We start from the raw sequence: 18,282 nt of genomic DNA, 5'->3' as shown, positions 1-18,282 counted from the left end.
TTGACCATCAAATATTAAAAACAATTGACCATCAATACATAGAAATATTAAATTAATATTTATCATCCACCGCAAAAAAAGTAGCAACTTATCTTTATATCAAAAGTACCACACCAAGCTTTTGATATAAATACAAAGTGCAGATTTTAAAATAGAAAAAGAAAAAATTAAAAACAAACTGGTCTATTTACAAAACTATAATTGTCTATAATAATATTTCTAAAAAATATATGCTATGTTTGCAAGAAAAATTTGAAATAATTTCCCACATGGATCAAGAAACTTTTCTGAGAAAAAAATTTGAAATAATTTTTAAATGCAGGCATGAAAATAAGCACCATTTAAAAAATTACAAAAACGAATGAGCATGCTAAAATTATCCAGATTCTTTTTGAAAAATAATTTTTTTGAAAAATAATTTAGCTGATGTAACTTCCTTGTTGCAACATAACTAAAGTTATTATAAAATTAATTTAACAATTCCCAAGTTTCTATAAAATATTTTTTCTATATTTTTACAATATAAAATTTGATATTTAGACATTCATTCTAATAAACCTGTTGAAGGGGAAACAGACTGTAGAAGATATACAAGAAAAAAAGTGCTCAATGTTTTTAAAAAACAGAGCAGTAAGAGATTAGTAAAAAAACGCTTATCTAACATTTATATATTATGTATAGTACATATAAACAATTTTCAAACCAAGACACAATAATATAGACACTCAATTCAGGATTAAAATAAATGATAGTTAACTTCTCCCACAAAATTTTATAAAATATATTGGAATAGAAATAAATGAAAGCTTAACCTGGAAATACCACATAAACGATTTATCACATATATTAAACAGATCCAATGCTACCTTATCTAAAATAACAAACTATACTGATGGAAAAACTTTGAAATTTATTTATTTTTTTTTAATTCTCAACTAACATATTTTTATTTATACTGAGGTCAAAAATCACCAATACTAAAACAACTTGATAATACAGCTGGCTTTTTATTATATTACTGTATTTTACTAGTAAAATACAATAATATAAGAAAAAGCCAGCTGTATTATTAAGTTGTTTTAGTATTGATGATTTTTGACCTCAGTATATACATTGATGATTTTTGACCTCAGTATATACTGTATACACTGTATAATACAGTGTATTATATTACTATATTATATTATACTATATTACATACTATATTTTACTGTACATACTGTACTGTATTATATTACTACATTATATTTTATTATATTACTTTAATATAACTGTTTTGTCTTTATATGTAAGTTTATGTAATAATTTCGCTGAAAATATATATTTGTCGATGTTGTAACAGAAAACTCATAAAATATATAATTTTAATGATCGCACCAGTGACGTAGCGCGTTTACATTTTTATTGGACTTAAAAGGAGGGCTGGCAGAAAATCGCGCTAAAGGAAAATGTTTCGTGTGCCATGCTCCGGAGTAGTTAAGGAGAAAACCCTTCAAAAATTTATTTTCTAAAGTATAGCATTATCGAAGTTATTACATGTTCCTAATAAAAGTTGCCATGGTAACACAGTAACTAAGGAAAAGTTTTCAAATTAGTGTCTTCACCCTCGCAAAGATTGCAGTCAATTAGAATGGTACTTTCAGCTGATTTTTTTCCAACTTCTTTTTTTGCAACAGTTTTTCAAACAACTTTTCTGTCAGGCGGTAGGCCTGTTTAATTTTGGCAAACATTTTAGCACAAAAATGATAAACGTTTTCTTTAATTTCTTTAGTTTAAAAAACTTTTTAAAAAGTTGTCTGTTTATTACATACATCTTTATGAGAGGAATACTCCCTGAAATATTCATTAAAATCGGTCAAGCGGTTCTCAAGATTCTGCCAGGAGATTAAAAACACGCGTTCTGAAAAAAATGCCAAATAAGTTGAAACTGTGATGAAAAATATTATAAAATAACAAAAATACAAATAATATAGAATAAAAAGGGCATATTGATAGTATTTTTTTGTTTTTTTGAACACCAGCCCCATGTTCCCTTATTTTTGAACACCAGCCCCATGTTACCTTATTTTTTGAACACCAGCCCCATGTTCCCTTATTTTTGTTCAAGTTTCTCAGATTTGTTATGCTTGCTGCTTCTTAAAATCTTCCTTTGTTTCTTGATGGTGTCATGATTTTTATACTCCGACATCCTAACTCTTCTCTGGTTCAAGTAATTGCATCCAGAAATAGTATACTGTCCTGGTATGATATTAAGTCTTTCAAATATAAGGATACTAGACTTTAATCTTATATTAAAGGTACCAATAGCATCATAGAGTCTAAATTTCAATTGCGTAAGCGAAACAACTTTGAATTAACCAAGTCCAATTGTCTTTACCTGTGGGACAATGCGGGTAATGCCAATTATTTTTGCTCAAAGATGCTACATGAAATAAACTTGCCAAGGCTGAAGATCTCATATCTTCAAGGGCGCCACAATTTTGTCTGATGCAAATATCAAAATAATTATTGAAAAAGCTTTTGAAAATATACGATACAATCCAGTTTAATTAATTCAGTACCCTTGTAGGTGTTTTTGACAATAGTATAGCTTTGCTATCACCATCGCCCAAGTATTCTGTGTACAGTAAACTAAATTTCTGTAAAGAGCGATTAAATATCTTTATTGCCCCATCTGTTTCCATTCCACCAGCTGATCCTTCATAGTTTTAAATGCAAACGTGTGGGTTTTTTTCTGCTGCTGTTTGCTGCTACTTTGAATTAACAACATCTTAATTTTTTGTCACACATTTTACATTTCCTAGATAATGCTTCAACATCTAAAACCTTCCCATTTTTAATTGATAATGTTCTCAAGTTTTCTCATGACATTCACTAATCTTTTATTAATATAAAACCCTGCTACATTTTTTGATGTGTCAAAGTCTTATTTGAAACCACAAACACAATTTAAAGATAAATTTGATGCATATCCCTTGCAAGACTTTTTATTTTCGCTCAACGACAACTGTGATTGTGAAACATTCTTGACACCTAAGTTTATCAAAAATTGAAGCAAGAATTTCTATATCAATAAACCTGTAGCCACTGACACATTTTGAGTTTCCACTTCATACCATTACTTGCTTCACTTTTTTTTATGATACACTTTCAAATGCACTTTAACTTTCAATATTTACAGAGCCTACCATATTTACATTATTACTATTAACATTATTTACACCAATATTTACATATTTTTCTTGCTTTTTGAAACCAGAAAATGTACATATACGTTTTCGAAGACTTTAACTAGAAAATTCAACTCTATCACTATTATATTCTGTTTTAGACTTGTCTATTTTTATTTAACTATGTAGAAAGCTTGAGTTAGTTTTCAAGTTTTTTCTTTGAGTTTTAGTTTTCAAGCAGAAGCTTGAAAAGATGACTAATTTTAGCACACTATGTTTATTGTTGTTATTATTATACTTTCTTTTTTATACTGGGTAAGAGCTGGATACAGTGACGTTAAGTTAAGAGTATTATTTACAATAGTTTAAATAACCGATCCTTCTTCCGCTCCTCGAGTTGTTTTTGTTGTATTTTTTTATTTATTTTTGTTCTGTTTTTTTATATATATATTTTTTTATAACTTTTGTCATTTTTTATTTCTTTCTCAGTTTGTTCAACTATTATTCAATATCTGATGGCCAGTTGCAACAAATCGTCTCTGACCGATTTTAATATGATAGTGGATTTCTTTACGAGTTTCCCCCTCGGTACGATCTTCAAATCGGTCGTAAAAGGCTGGAGGACAATCCCTAGTTATAATAGAACGAACAAGCTCAGCAACATGCTTTTCTCTTCTATTATTTTGTGAGTCCAGTTTTAATTTAGTAATAAGAGGGGCTGAATGGGCATTAGGGTGTGTCGATTTTCACTTTTTTTTGAAATTTGATGATGGCTAGTATTATTTTTTCGTAAATCAGTATGCAAAACAAGAAAATGATTTTTTTTTTGGAAAAAAAATCTTTTAAGCTACTTTTTTTCACCCTTAAACTATTATTTTTTTAGACTTAGTTTTTGTTCTTTAAACTGAAGTTTGCCGTAATCTCCGAAGAAGATCGCATTTATTTACCAAACCATGTAGTAAACTAAAATTTAACTTAGTTCATAAAATTGGCCATTTCAAAATTTAGTTTATTAAACAACATTAAATAACAAATATATTTTTGAAGTATACACTCTCCTTTTCGCAATTTTATATTTTTTGGATTATATAGGATTGATGATTTAAAGTTGTTTATTTTAACTGTGTGTTTTACAAGTTAAAAAAACTACAACTCATAATGTCTCGGTATTAAATTTTAATACTTTTTGAACATCAAGTTTTTTATACACTCATATGTTTTTATTCACTTCATAAAAAAACAAGTCCAAGATATAAAATTTAAAATAACAAAACAAGTCATAAAAAAACAATAAAAAAATACATACATATGTATATACATATGTAAAATCCAATATATATATATATACATATTTATATATATATATATATATATATATATATATATATATATATATATATTTATGTATATATTTATGTATATATATATACATATATATATACATATATATATATATATATATATATATATAATATAGATATATATATATATATATATATATATATATATATATATATATATATATATATATATATATATATACATTTGTAATACCAAAAACTAAACGTATATCAGCTCATTATTTTAATTAAAAAGAGTTTAGATTTTAAAGTAAAAAGTAGAACATCAAGTTTTTTATACACACATATGTTTATATTTACTTCATAAAAAAAAACAAGTCCAAGATATAGTTATCTAACTAAAGATGATTAAATAATAGTTTGCAACTAATTTTTTTTAATGAGGTTTACCATGTCTTTCTTACTAGAATTATTGGACATTAATTCTCTGCTAGCAACTTGACCTTGAATGTAAGTATTTCTTCTGGCCTGACCAAAGACATGGCAAGCACTTTCAGATGTCATTTTTACACATCTTTCAACAGATTGTGTATGGGAAGGCCACATTGTTACTTTCATTGGAGTGTTAATAAATTCTTTAACTGCTTCAATTGATAAATGACATGTTAGAGGTGGTTCAGTAATATCACTCCAGTCTATAAGTTCAGACAAACAGGTTGCTTCCATAATGATGGCGGGAGTCTTTCGAATCCTAAAAGATCTATCTCCAAATTGAAGTGCCTCATTCCCTGCTCCTCTTATTTTAACTATTTTATCAACTGCTTCTTTTCGCTCATCTTCAATTTGACTACAGAGCATACTTTGCAAAACTGATTCAGGGTGAGCATACCATGCTGATCGTTTGAAAGTGGGTAAAACAATGTCAATTACCTCCTGAGTTTGATTTTTTAGTAATTGCATATGTTTAAGTAAGTTTATTGGTCCTTCCACCCAGCACGAATTTACTTTAATGCTAAACCAGTTGGGAATATAGACACCTACTATGTACTCAACAATCATTTTCAACCTATTTAAAAGGTCACCTGTTAACCCATGTTTGGATACCCAGATTCTGCAAAACCTTAAAGCAGTAGTTAGCCATCTACTATGACAAACAGGACCGATTTCTAGTAATGCAAGTCTCTTAGGCAGAACTCCAGTTTTAATAGATGTCACAATTTGGTACGCATAGCTCTGATCAGTGCTTAGATCTTTGATAATGTCAGGACTAACGTAGATAAGTGGAGAGTTTTCACACACTTTTAAAAATTCTGGGTTAATTTCAAGGTTGGTAGCATCATTCAACATCTTACCCAGCGGTCCTGACCAATGATTGCTGGCTTTAGTAGGACCATCAAGAAACTTAATAAGACTTCTTAACCCTAGTTCCCCAGTGTGCAGATCACATACAATCCATACAAGTTTTTTATTAAGTTTTTTTTCAACCCATTGTATTACTCCTCCTGCCCATCCAGTATTTAAATTAGTACTATCACAACCTATAGCTTCCAATGTCAAATGTAAACATCTTCCTTTAAGCCATTCGATTAAATGATCAGCAATTATCTCTGCAGGTTTTTTTAAATCTGACTCTTCAGGAACAAAATGGAATAGATAATTTCCACCAGGTTCACTGCACACAGTATAATGTTCTTCTTTTATTAAACCTGGAAATTTTCTGCCTTCAACATCAAAGAAAATTTTAGTGTCATCTTTTCTACCATCAAAAAAAATACAACTCAAACCATTATTGTTAAGTTCATTTTGGAGTTTTAAGGTCAACTCTTTTCCAATTTTTTCTTGAGCTCGCTTAACTTTGTTGTGGTCAATAATTAAGGAAGTGTTTCCTTTAGTGATAATTTTAGCATCAATAAGGGCAGCAGTTGCTATTTCTGCAGTTTCTCTTAAACCTGTATGATGCCTTAAGCTTGCTAATGCTATATTTTTTATATTCATTGTGTTATATAATATACTTTTTTCTTTCACTTTTTTCATTTTTGAAATATTAATTTTTATTTTATCATTTGTATCTTCACAGACTTCGTCCGAGTCACTCTTGGGGAAAAAAAAATCATTTTCTTGATTAAGAATCTCCTTTTCTATTTTTTATTTTTTTATTTGTGAAACCTGATTTTCTATTGACAATCGTTTTTTTTTTTATTTTGTTTTCGAGTTTCAATATGATCAATGCCAGCTATTTGAAGGATAGCTTTGGTTCCAACTTTTTCTCTTTGATATCTAACAAAGTACAACTCAAGAAGAGGAATTTTTTTTTCTTTTTTACAAGTACATACAATGTGAGCTTTTCTGTCACAGTTTTCTTCACAATTATTCTCTAAGCAAAAAAGTATTTTACAATTGCATGTAAACAAATCAAAAAGTTTACCAAGTTTTTCCATAAATATATTTCTAATTGGTGAGGATACATTGCCATTACTAACTTTAACAGCCAATAACCACAAATCTTTTACTTTACATTTGATTCTTCTTTCAGAATTAATAACTGGATTTATAAATTGAGAATTAGCTTTTTTCCACTGTAACAAAATTCCTGGAATAATATCTTTTACAAGCTGATCTACAGTATAGTTTCTGTAATTTTTTTCACTAATCTCCCTTAAATATAGGCCATACTTGAGAATATCTCTGGAAGTTGGGAGTTCTGATGGAAGAAACTCTGAACTCTTTCCAATCAAATTACTAAGTTGACAAGCTGATTTACTTCTGGTTTTGGTGGTATATGACATTTATATATATATATTTTTTTTAAAAGATTCAAAATATTGTTTATGCTCTAAAAATACTTTACTTCATCTACAAATAAAAAAATATGACGGAGGCGTTTTACTGATACAGTAATACTTTTTAAAAACATTGAGCCATCTTTCTGCAAAACAAATTAATTTTATTTATATAAACTTTTATTATATAAATAAATATATACATAAAAAATTTTTCGAAATAAAAGTTTATATATATATATATATATATATATATATATATATATATATATATATATATATATATATATATATATATATATATATATATATATACACAAGTTTTTGAAAGGTATTAAAATTTAATAACAAACAAAAAATCTACAATTTATAATGCTTTAAAAATAAAATGTAAGACACACATTTCATCATTCCTACATAATCTGAAAATAATATAAATATTGCGAAAAGGAGAGTGTGTTTTAAAATATAATTGTTGTTTACACGTTGTTTGTTAAACTAAATTTTGAAATGCACGATTTTGCCAACAAAGTTAAATCTTAGTTTACTTCATGGTTTGGTAAATAATTGCGATCTTCTTCGGAGATTACGGCAAACTTCAGTTTCAAGAATAAAAACTAAGTCCAATAAAATTATAGTTTAAGGGTGAAAAAAAGTAGCTTAAAAGATTTTTTTTTCCAAATAAAAAATATTTTCATGTTTTGCATACTGATTTACAAAAAAAAAATACTAGCCATCATCAAATTTCAAAAAAATGTGAAAATCGACACACCCTAATGGGCATCTCGATTTGCTCCGCAAATAATTCGTTAAGCAATTTTTTGAACTATGTCTAGTTTGTGTCAAATAAGTGGTTTTAAAACATGGCTTTAGAGATAGTGAAAAGCATTTTTAACTAAACTGTAAAAAAATCCGGAAAAAAACCTAGACTAGATGTGTTTTATTGTCAACTTTTCTGTAACTAGGGGCGTTCCTAGGTAATTTTTGGTGGTTTTCATTTATTTTTATATAAAAAAAGTGATTTTTGAATAAGGTTTTCACCGTTTAATTTCTTAATAAATTTAATTTTAAATTATCTGAAAAGAAAAATAAAAAAAAAATTATTTTTTAAGAGGTTGTCCCCTTAAGGCAATTTTAAAATATTATAGCGTCTGTAAGATATTTTGTTGACTACGACATATTTCCGTTAAATGATCAGTTCGGTGAATCATGAAAAGACGAAAAAAATTAAAATGATAAATTTTGCGGTATCATATATCGCAATCATATATATTTATATATTATATATCATATCGTCGTTGGCCAGGTAATATCTCACTTGTGTAAAAAGCAAAATTTTACAGGAGACTGAAAAAACTATATATTTCAATGAAATGAACAAATTATAATATAATTTGTTAGTTATTTGTTTTTTACTCTTACTTTTAAAACCTCATTTCATTGAAATATATAGTTTTTTCAGTCTCCTGTAAAATTTTGCTTTTTACACAAGTGAGATATTACCTGGCCAACGACGATATACATTTATAACGTACACCCAGATCAAGGGTGCCACAAGTCAAAAACTATGGATATTGAGTTATGAATGTCATTTGACAGTATGTTATGTGTTGTGCATGGTGACAAAATACCACAAGTCTAAAACGAATGTTTACAAAATGACAGATACAAGTGGCACTCTTTGTTGAAAAAAATATTAAAAACTTAAAACTTCAACCGTGATTTTCTTAGTTTGAGACTTTTTGACTTGTGGCACCCTTGATCTGGGTGTGCGGTATATTATACGTATCATATACATTTACATATTAAATATAAATGTTTGCAGCGAAAAAAGGCCGAATATTTTTTATTTAAAAAAATCTTCTTAAAATTACAATCGCTTGTCCAAATTTGAATAAGATTTTAAATAAATACTTTTTTGATGAACATCATAAATTAATAATATGATCTGTTCTGATCGTTTGTTGGCAGTTTTCCATAATTATAAGTTCTTTGTTTGTAGGAATTCTAGTACCTTTTTTTGAAAATTGATAGAAATATTGTATTTTGACAACTATATATAGTTAATATAGGTCAGAACCAATTAGAACTAGGATCTATAGCGGGTTAAGAAACTTTTCCAAAAGATCTTTAGTGTTTAGTATTTTTTAGTATTTAGTACTTTTTCAAAAGATCTTTCAAAAGATCTTTAACTAAGGTCATTTTAACACCGAGCTTAATTGAACTAAAGACTCCAAAATGGTGTTCTTTAGATTCACTATTAGGGGTAGTAAAAAGGTTTTAAAAATTAAATAAAAAAAGAAAAGTTTCTTTAAATATTAAAAAAACCTTGAGCAAAAAAAATTATAACATCTAAAGCTCTTATTTGGACATGATACGCTGATAAAATTATACTAATTCAAATAAAAGAATTCAAATGATTTGTAAATCGCCCTAACTACACCGAGTGTTTAATACACACATAGCTGGTTTGAAAACACATAGCGACCATCTACATAATTTTTAAGCCAAATTTTTTAAATCTGGTTTGCTTATTTTGAGGTATTCCTCAAAAAACATTCCTGGTTTCGTTTAATAGGAAATCTAGTCTAATGATATATTTTTAGGAAAGGGCTTGAATTTTTATTTTTTTCTTATTTATTTACTTTTTAAATAAAATCTGTTTTTAATCTGGTTTATTTTAAAATCAGATTTAGTCATTTTTTTATTTATTAATTAAAAAGCTGAGCATAGAAAAAGCTAAACGGTAGCCAATGTGGTTTTCATACTATTTTGGTTAAAACTACGACGTCGTTAACAACAAAAAACCAATGTTAGCAACAGGCCCCAACAGAGGTTTTGTCGTGCCTGGTCAATTTTTGGTTGGTCGCTCAAATTATGGCATCTTGCGTATACTGAATTAAGCATGATAAGTTTTATATCGTCGTGAATCTACTATTACATTAAGATTTAATGAAATCAACAATTATTTTAGTATCGTTGTTCATTACAACACTCGATATTTTAACTTGTTTATATATGATAAATCGAGAAATCAAACATAAATTAAATTGAATGGAATTATAAATTTAAGCAACAAAATGTTAATTATGACTGGTCAGATTGTACTAACTTCACTTTTCGGGCTTTCTTTATCGTGAAGCTTGTGATGACATCTAACGATAAAGCCTTAGCGAGGTCGTGTTTAATTAAAATCACCATAAGTTTAAAAAACCTTTCTTCAAGTTGATCACAATGATTTAGATGAAATTAAGCTTACTGAATTAGGCTTTCCTTCAGCTACTGAAACCTTCAGCCACTTAAACCTTCAACCACTGAAACCGGGATTGTATTGAAAATACGAAGCAAAATGCAGACGGAAAGAAATATTGTCTTTTTTTCAGATTTTCTACCTTCGGCACAAGCTACTCTACAATGATTGGTTGTTAGAGTTGTCAGAGACTGAACATTAGACTGGTATTATTTAATCTTTTCTCCTAGTTTTTATAAACTATTTTTTATTTCGCTATTCCACCTTATGTTAAAAGACCAGGTCCAAAACTCTTGTCTAAAAAGAGAGCAGGGAAAACAAACGTAAGCTTTGGCAGTTCCACTCCAGACAAGCCTGCCTCTGTTAATTTTCTCTCCGTTTAGATACGTTTTGTAAAAAACGGATACAGAAACTATTATTTTAAAGAATTTCTAGGAAAAAGTGCAGGGTTTTAAAGGTAGTCCATAAAGTATGACTAGATTGCGTTCGACTTTGAATAAACCTCTCTTCCCTTAAACGGTATTGTTTTCAACTGATTGATCTTCCATTTAAATTGCAACTTGATCCTAAATTGAAAAAAAATTTTAAAAATCATGGTATGCTTTTACTATTTGTAAAGAAAATGCGTATCGACTCGGTATCATCTTCAACTTCAAAGAACGTAGAGAGGTAGAGTGATTTGAAGGAGATTTCATCAACACTGTTAGTAATATGGCTCTTCTAAAAAGGAATTGTTATAATTGTTTTTGGAATGAAATTATGAATATGATTATAAACAAGTAAAAGCAAATTATAAACAAATTTTGCTATTACCAGGACTACTTAATCAAACGTAGAGATGATGGAGATAATGGAGATAATGGAGATAATGGAGATAAATGCCGGGTTTTTTTGGTACTTTCTTGAAGCAACACTCTTCATACACTCAGTGTATGTTCTGGTTTTCTTGTCCAACTTTTTTTGAAGCCCTTTTTTTTTTTTTTTGAACCTAAATTAAACGTTTTTACTTTAAAATGAGTAATAAACAATTAGGAAAATGATTGAACTTCTATTGAAAACAGGAAAATTAATAATAACAAATCGAACTAATTCAACTGTTTTTCACTAATCACTATTAACACTTTTCACCGGCACTCACACTTCTTCTACAGTTCAAGGCTTTTAAGCAAAGTTACTTTTAAAAACTATATTACATGAAGTTTGCAGATCAAATAATTAAATGATGATCGACATATTGAACAGTTTAATGATGATTGGTAAAGATTTTGGCTACAATTATTTATTATAAATAATTTGGCTACAGTATTTGATTTCAGAATTCGTTAACATATGGTATGATGGTATACGGTCTTAAAAGGAAAAAAGCACCTGGTAGCACCTGGTAAATAGACTGAAAAAAAAATCACTGAGCGGCCCTGATTGGCACAACCCAATATTTTAAGTTGGCATTATATCTAAATGTATATATAAAAAGGCGCGCTGCGATTCTTTATAACGCCAAGGGTCACAATTTCACTTGCGCTCAATCATAATCAATTTATCCGCAAAAGTTTGATTACCAATCCAAACGCTAAAAGAATTAAACTTTTTTTACTGAATTCGCCTTCCCAAGGCCGAATGGATCTACTTTACTTGGAGACTACTATTTTTTTTTTTCAAAACAGACACAGTGTTATAAAATGGGTTCTAACCTTGACTTTTTGACCCGAGAAAACCCTTTTGTGGAATGATAGCCCACACTATGGGGATCACTTGGATATAAGTATTAAAATCAGATTACAACGTCCTGGCAGTTATTGACAGGGCCGTACCGAACGACAAAGACGTGGGGGGGGGGGGGGGGTGGAAATGAAAAAAACAAATTTTACCGACAAGATTTTTTGTTTTTTTTTTTTTTTTTTTTTAGAAGCCAAATTTCAGTTTTAACCAACATAAACCATAATTTTCGAGTTTTCCGTCAAAAACCGACAGAATATAGTACAAAATATAGGTTATTCCAATAAATATGAACTAGGGAAACAAAAAGACATATTCTGAGAGTTTATCGTGTATCTAAAATGAAAATTATGCTTTAAAATAAATATTCTAATACAAGAAAAAATCATTCTAAAATGGCTCTTTTCACAAGCAATGTTTACTATTAAAGTCCACAAGGCAGCATAGCAACTTTTTACTGTATTCAGGATGATGGTTAGGTCGTTTGTACCTTTGCCAATGCACTTGAAAGTTGTGATGCATTGCCTCTGTTGCTTATTCTGAGTAAAGTCCGAGAGCTTGGCCGTGTTTGTCAATGAAATCTTTCACATGAAAAAATACAGCATGAACCTTGGGTGTCACAGAAACATTTTGCAGTGCCACATAAGCCACTCTGAAAGCTTCAATTTTTTGTACATAACTTGGATCAAGAACGCATCCAAAACAGGCATACACTACTGCATTGAATTTTCGAAATACATCAACTAATGGTATTGCAGCATAGCATGAGTGTTTCTCGACAATAGATTGAAGAAGATCAATATTTTTTAGCAGCTTCCTGCACTCATTTCCTGCAAAATGCCCTCCATGATAAGGCTGTTGTTTAATGTGCAGTGAATCAGTCCAAAGAGTTCCTTGAGGGAAAACTTTTAGTAGGGCAGCAAAGAGATGATTGAAAACACCAATAAGGATATGCAACTCCATTGGCGGTATGAAGTCCAAAACTAATGTGCTACCAGCAAGATCAAATACAGGAGAATGAAAAACATTCATGTATTCACGAGCTCTTTTGATGTTTGATCCTGCTGCATTGAAAAGTGAGACATGATCAAGAGATTGGAAAGTTCTTAATTTTCCTTGATTGAAAAGATCCTTTGCACTTGACTGACACCAGGTGCAGGGGTGTGCACTTGAGTGTGCTTGGAGACCACAAATTATATTTGCCAGTTTTAGGTCACAGGACAAAACAAAATCTTAGTCTCTCATATTGATCAATTCGAAAATTTGAGACACATTTGAGTAGTTTTCTTGCAGGTCCTCAGAGACAGCAATAATAAGTTGCCGCTTAACTCCAGTGTCCTTGAAAAACTTGTTTGTGCAATTGAGTTTTGCTGGGGGAGTGTTAGGTTCACGATTTAATTCAATAATTCCAAGGCTTACTTTCAGGAATCCTCCCCCACCGTCAATTCCAACTTTCACAATATGATTGTTTGATGTGCTTCTCATAGAAATGAGTTCATTTTTAAGCTCTTTGAAGTCCTTGCAATGAATGACAGTCCTTCCACATCCAGCATGATCTTTAATCAATGAACTCGTGAAATGGTGAGAAAGCTGCTTACTAACTGCATCAAATTTTACAGCATAGTTTTTCTCAACAATATGTTGTGAAGTTGACTGATTAATTGTAGCAGCTAGTCTCTTGATGCCATTGTTTGAAAGCCCTGTGTTTGCCTGAACTTGAACAAGTTCTTTTATACTAATTGATGGGTTTGGAGGAAATAGTTTTCTAGCTGATGAGGAACCTAAAATAAATGCAGATATTGTTTAATTTCGAAATTTCTAAAATATCTTTTCATGAAAGTTAAACTTTTACCTGGCATTATTGGAAGCATTCTTCCACCTTGTGGTTGACTCAATCGAACAGTGCCATGTGGAGAAGAATCCTTACTTGAAACAACAAGAGCAGCAACTCGTTCAGATGCAACAGGATCCTTGGTTGCAACAGCAACAAGGTTATTTTGCAAAGTGCCCTTTGTGCAATGATGAGGTAATCCTCTTCCAATAATTGAAAAACAGTCAGAGCATCGTTTTTGGACAGTTGAAGATGGAGTATTTTGTGCTGAGCTCTGCAAAAGCTGAGTTTTCTGTTGACCATTATTTCTCAGTTTTCCAACAGAACAAATCAAACAGTCACATTGTGTGTCTCTAGTTTGAGGTCGAATTTTTATAGTCTCAAAATTGTAAAGTGATGGGAGATTGATGTGTTCTCCAGAATCCTTTCTTCTTAAACAAGAACGACACTTTTCACAAATTCCAAGTGGAACTTTGTCATTACTAAAATCGATCCTCTCATTGAGTATTGTTTGGCATTTTTCTTTTAGGAAAGGTGTCAGTTCCCTCTGACATTTACTGAAGCAAAGAAAACAGACAGTTTTCCTGCAGTCTTGGTGGTTTTTTGCTGTATTCGGCATTTTTTTGTAAAATTAGATGTGCGCAGTTTTGCTCTCGTGAATAAAGTAAATAAATCATGGCTTTTCCCGAAATTCTTATTTTCCCGAAATTTTCCCGAAATTAAAAAACTGTCTTATTTTCACAGTTAAAAATAATTTTTATGAAAAGTCAAACAGAAAAACAGAAGAATAAAAAAATATTATATTTGTTTGGTAATAAAGGAAGCTTATCTTCTTGATATCTTTTAATTTTTCAACTTTTTTTTATGTTTTCATAAAACATAATGCTCTTTATGCTACAGTATGTTTGTTTACTTGAATTTAAAATTATATCTTTCTGTAAAAATGCAAAACAAGCTGTCATTTCGAATGTGTGTGTAATCAATAAATTCAGAAAATTTAAACATCAATAACTTGCCAGGACGTTGTAATCTGATTTTAATACTTATATCCAAGTGATCCCCATAGTGTGGGGTATCATTCCACAAAAGGGTTTTCTCGGGTCAGAAAGTCAAGGTTAGAACCCATTTTATAACACTGTGCAGAAAAAAAAATTTAAAAATAGATAAACAAACGAGTAATTGACTTTATTATTTGCTAGTAACTGTAAGCTTAAATGGCAATAACTATTATAGGGTCTTCTTCTAGGAAATTGACTACCTAAACTTTACTTATTGCAAAATTTGCAAAAACTTCCTTGCAGCAATGAGATTTTGTGAGATAGTCTCACAAGCAGATTGGTAAGCTGGTTTTGAGTCATCATAATTCTTAGCGTTGTCTTAACTAGACAAAGCTCACTAAATGACAGCTCTTAAAAATCCATAGCAAATAGCATATTGATTCAAAAAGAGAATATAGACCTTTTTGGTAGGTCTTTTTCAATATCTTTATTGAAGTAAGAAATTTTATGAGTCAAAAAATTTAGCGCGCCTCAGAGTACTTAGATGACAAACCACTCTAATAAGTTTCTTTTCATCTATATCGTTCACATAGATTTACGCCAAAGTTTTGCATTTTTCCTCTAGTCTAGGTGAATTAACTTCTTCACTCAACTTACAATCAGATGCTAAGAGCCGTACGAACAAAAATCTACTCGTCAAATTTCTGCAGCTTAAACAATTTCTCTTATTTATTGAATTAGAGATTTGAGAGCGGTATTGAATACGTTCACATCAAACTGCTTCTTTTCATTTTTGTAAAAATGAACTTCGTTCTTGGCTTTTTCGTGAAGGATCTTTCTCTTTTTTTCCTCTTTTGAACCAAAGTCTGATTGAAAACCATAACTTTTATTGAAGTGAGACACTGATTTGAGTGAAGAGATTTGAACCAAAAGGTTGTCATAATAATGAATTCAAATGACTAAATTCATTTTTCAAGAGATTTTAGTTTACTTAATAGTTCATCAGTTAAATTGAAGTAACGAAGCTTCTGCAAAGATATAAGGACATTCATAGGTCGCTTAACCTACGGTTTCACAACCTCAATGTGTGAACTCCATTGGGATGGCAAGGTTTTATTCAGAGACATACGAGTTTTTTCAGCCAAGATTTTTCATTGAGTAGGGCTTCCACTAAAAAGATTGTAGAGTAATCGAGCCAAATCAAAATAGTTCTTCACTTCGTAAACATATATAACATTTTTTGCTTTATGTTTAAATGTAAAGAAAACTTATCTCCTTGTGTATTCCAAAATCTTTGTGTATCAAAATCTAAAAATAAATTTGACTTACTGATAATTGTCTCAATACCACTTTTTGCCTGCATAAGTATAATCAATTCTGTGTTTCTTATTGTGGTCCATATCTATGGGTTAAAATTGTTAAACCTAATATGAATTTTTCTATTAATTATTTCAAAACAAAAGTTAAAAAACATTATTTTTTTACTAGAAAACAACGTGCTGACTATTCGTCCGCACCCTTTGATAAATTTTGCGTAAAGCTTTCGTCGAGATAAGACGCTCTTTTTCTATAAAAAAAAAAAAAAGGTGGCTAAAAGTTTAACAATCACGCAAGTAAAAGAACTATTAGAAGCCCATGAAAATACTTTATTAAAAATCTTTGGAGAGAAAATTGACAAACTTGAAGGAAAAATAGAGCAATTAAAATACGAAAACATATCACTAAAAAAGGAAGTTGCTTTAATAAACAACGGGATGAACTTTCAAAACGAATTAAATGGCCTTTGTGCAGATAAGTTTAATTCAACAGAAAGTCTGTGACGGATTGTGTGCTTTGAGACTTTAGAAAGTGTTGGTATGCTGTTCTGTAGGTCACCAGAGGTTATTGAAGGATTCATCTTGACCATTGTTACCATCCTGAGGTCAGTACGCTGTGAAGTGACTCTAGGATGTCCAGACCTCTTTTTAGGAGACAGGGGGATAACCTGCTTTACAACACGCTAAATTGTAGTGCGTTCAACCATGCAAATTGTTGCAATGTCTGCATGAGACATACCACTTTTAGCAAGACGTTGAATGCATGCTTTTTCTTCTTTACTAAGCTGCCGAATCTTAGCCATGATTTTCACTGAATTAACTGTTTAAGCTACAAAAATGTCTTTATAAATATATTTATAACTAAACAAGATAAAAATATAAGATAATAACACTGAGCCTACTGGCGTGGAAATATTGATTTGTGTAAAATTGTGCCTTGTTGCAAGACTTTTTGCCAGCACTGTACATTATAAAATGGCTTAGAAAGGCATTTTATAATGTAAAATTTTTTTTTAATTCAAAAAAAAGTTTTTCTCGATTATTTTATTCTTATTTCTTTATGAAAATATATTTTCTTTCACTATTAGTAGCTATGTTTAGAAACTTAATTTAAAAATTAAACTTTAACAAATAGGTTTTTTAAAAAAAAAATACTGGTCTTATTCTGCTTCTCTCATCTGTCCACAAGTAGGAACTGCAATGTATCTTCATGTATTATTTATAATAAACAAAATTTAGTTTTAAAACATGTCAAATGCTCATGCGAAATATCTTTAGAAAATATTTTCAGAAAACTCAAAATGAAGATAAAGGGAAAAAAGGTGTAGGAAAAAAAAACGTCGAGTTTAATGTTTATTTTTTATTTTCCCAATTTTCTGTCTGGATAGAAACTTTGTTGTCTGGATAGAAGCTATTCTGATTTACGAATATAGTTTTAAACAATTTTGTCGGTTAGCACCGTCTGAATTAAAAAAAATAAATAAAAAAAAATTAAGCTCGTTTTCAACTAAAATCTTGATGGAAACCCATTCTTAAGACACAGAAAATTTAAAAAAAAAAAATTGTCATTGGCTTATGTAGTAGCCTAGGTCCTACATAGCCAAATTTTGTTCGAAATTTCGAACTTTCGAAATGCTTTAAAATTTGATTTAATCAAAAACATTTTTTCGTACGTTTGACCAAACTCTTTTTAAAATCACAGAAATGTTGAAATCTTCCATTGGTGAATAATAAAAGTATTATTTATGTGTTAAATGTTCATAAACAATCAGAATCATTTTCTTCAATAATTTTAGGATTCTAAAGAACAGAGAAGATTACAAAACTACAAAACACTCTACAAAATGGTATATCTGAATTTTTTGCACGTTTCAAGACCGTAAAAAAATAAAGTAATCTTTTCAAGAGACCGTATCTCAG

The sequence above is a fragment of the Hydra vulgaris genome, chromosome 05 (genome assembly GCF_038396675.1).
Source record: "Hydra vulgaris chromosome 05, alternate assembly HydraT2T_AEP".
Taxonomy (NCBI): Eukaryota; Metazoa; Cnidaria; class Hydrozoa; order Anthoathecata; family Hydridae; genus Hydra; species Hydra vulgaris.
Note: the sequence above shows the minus strand (reverse complement) of the source record.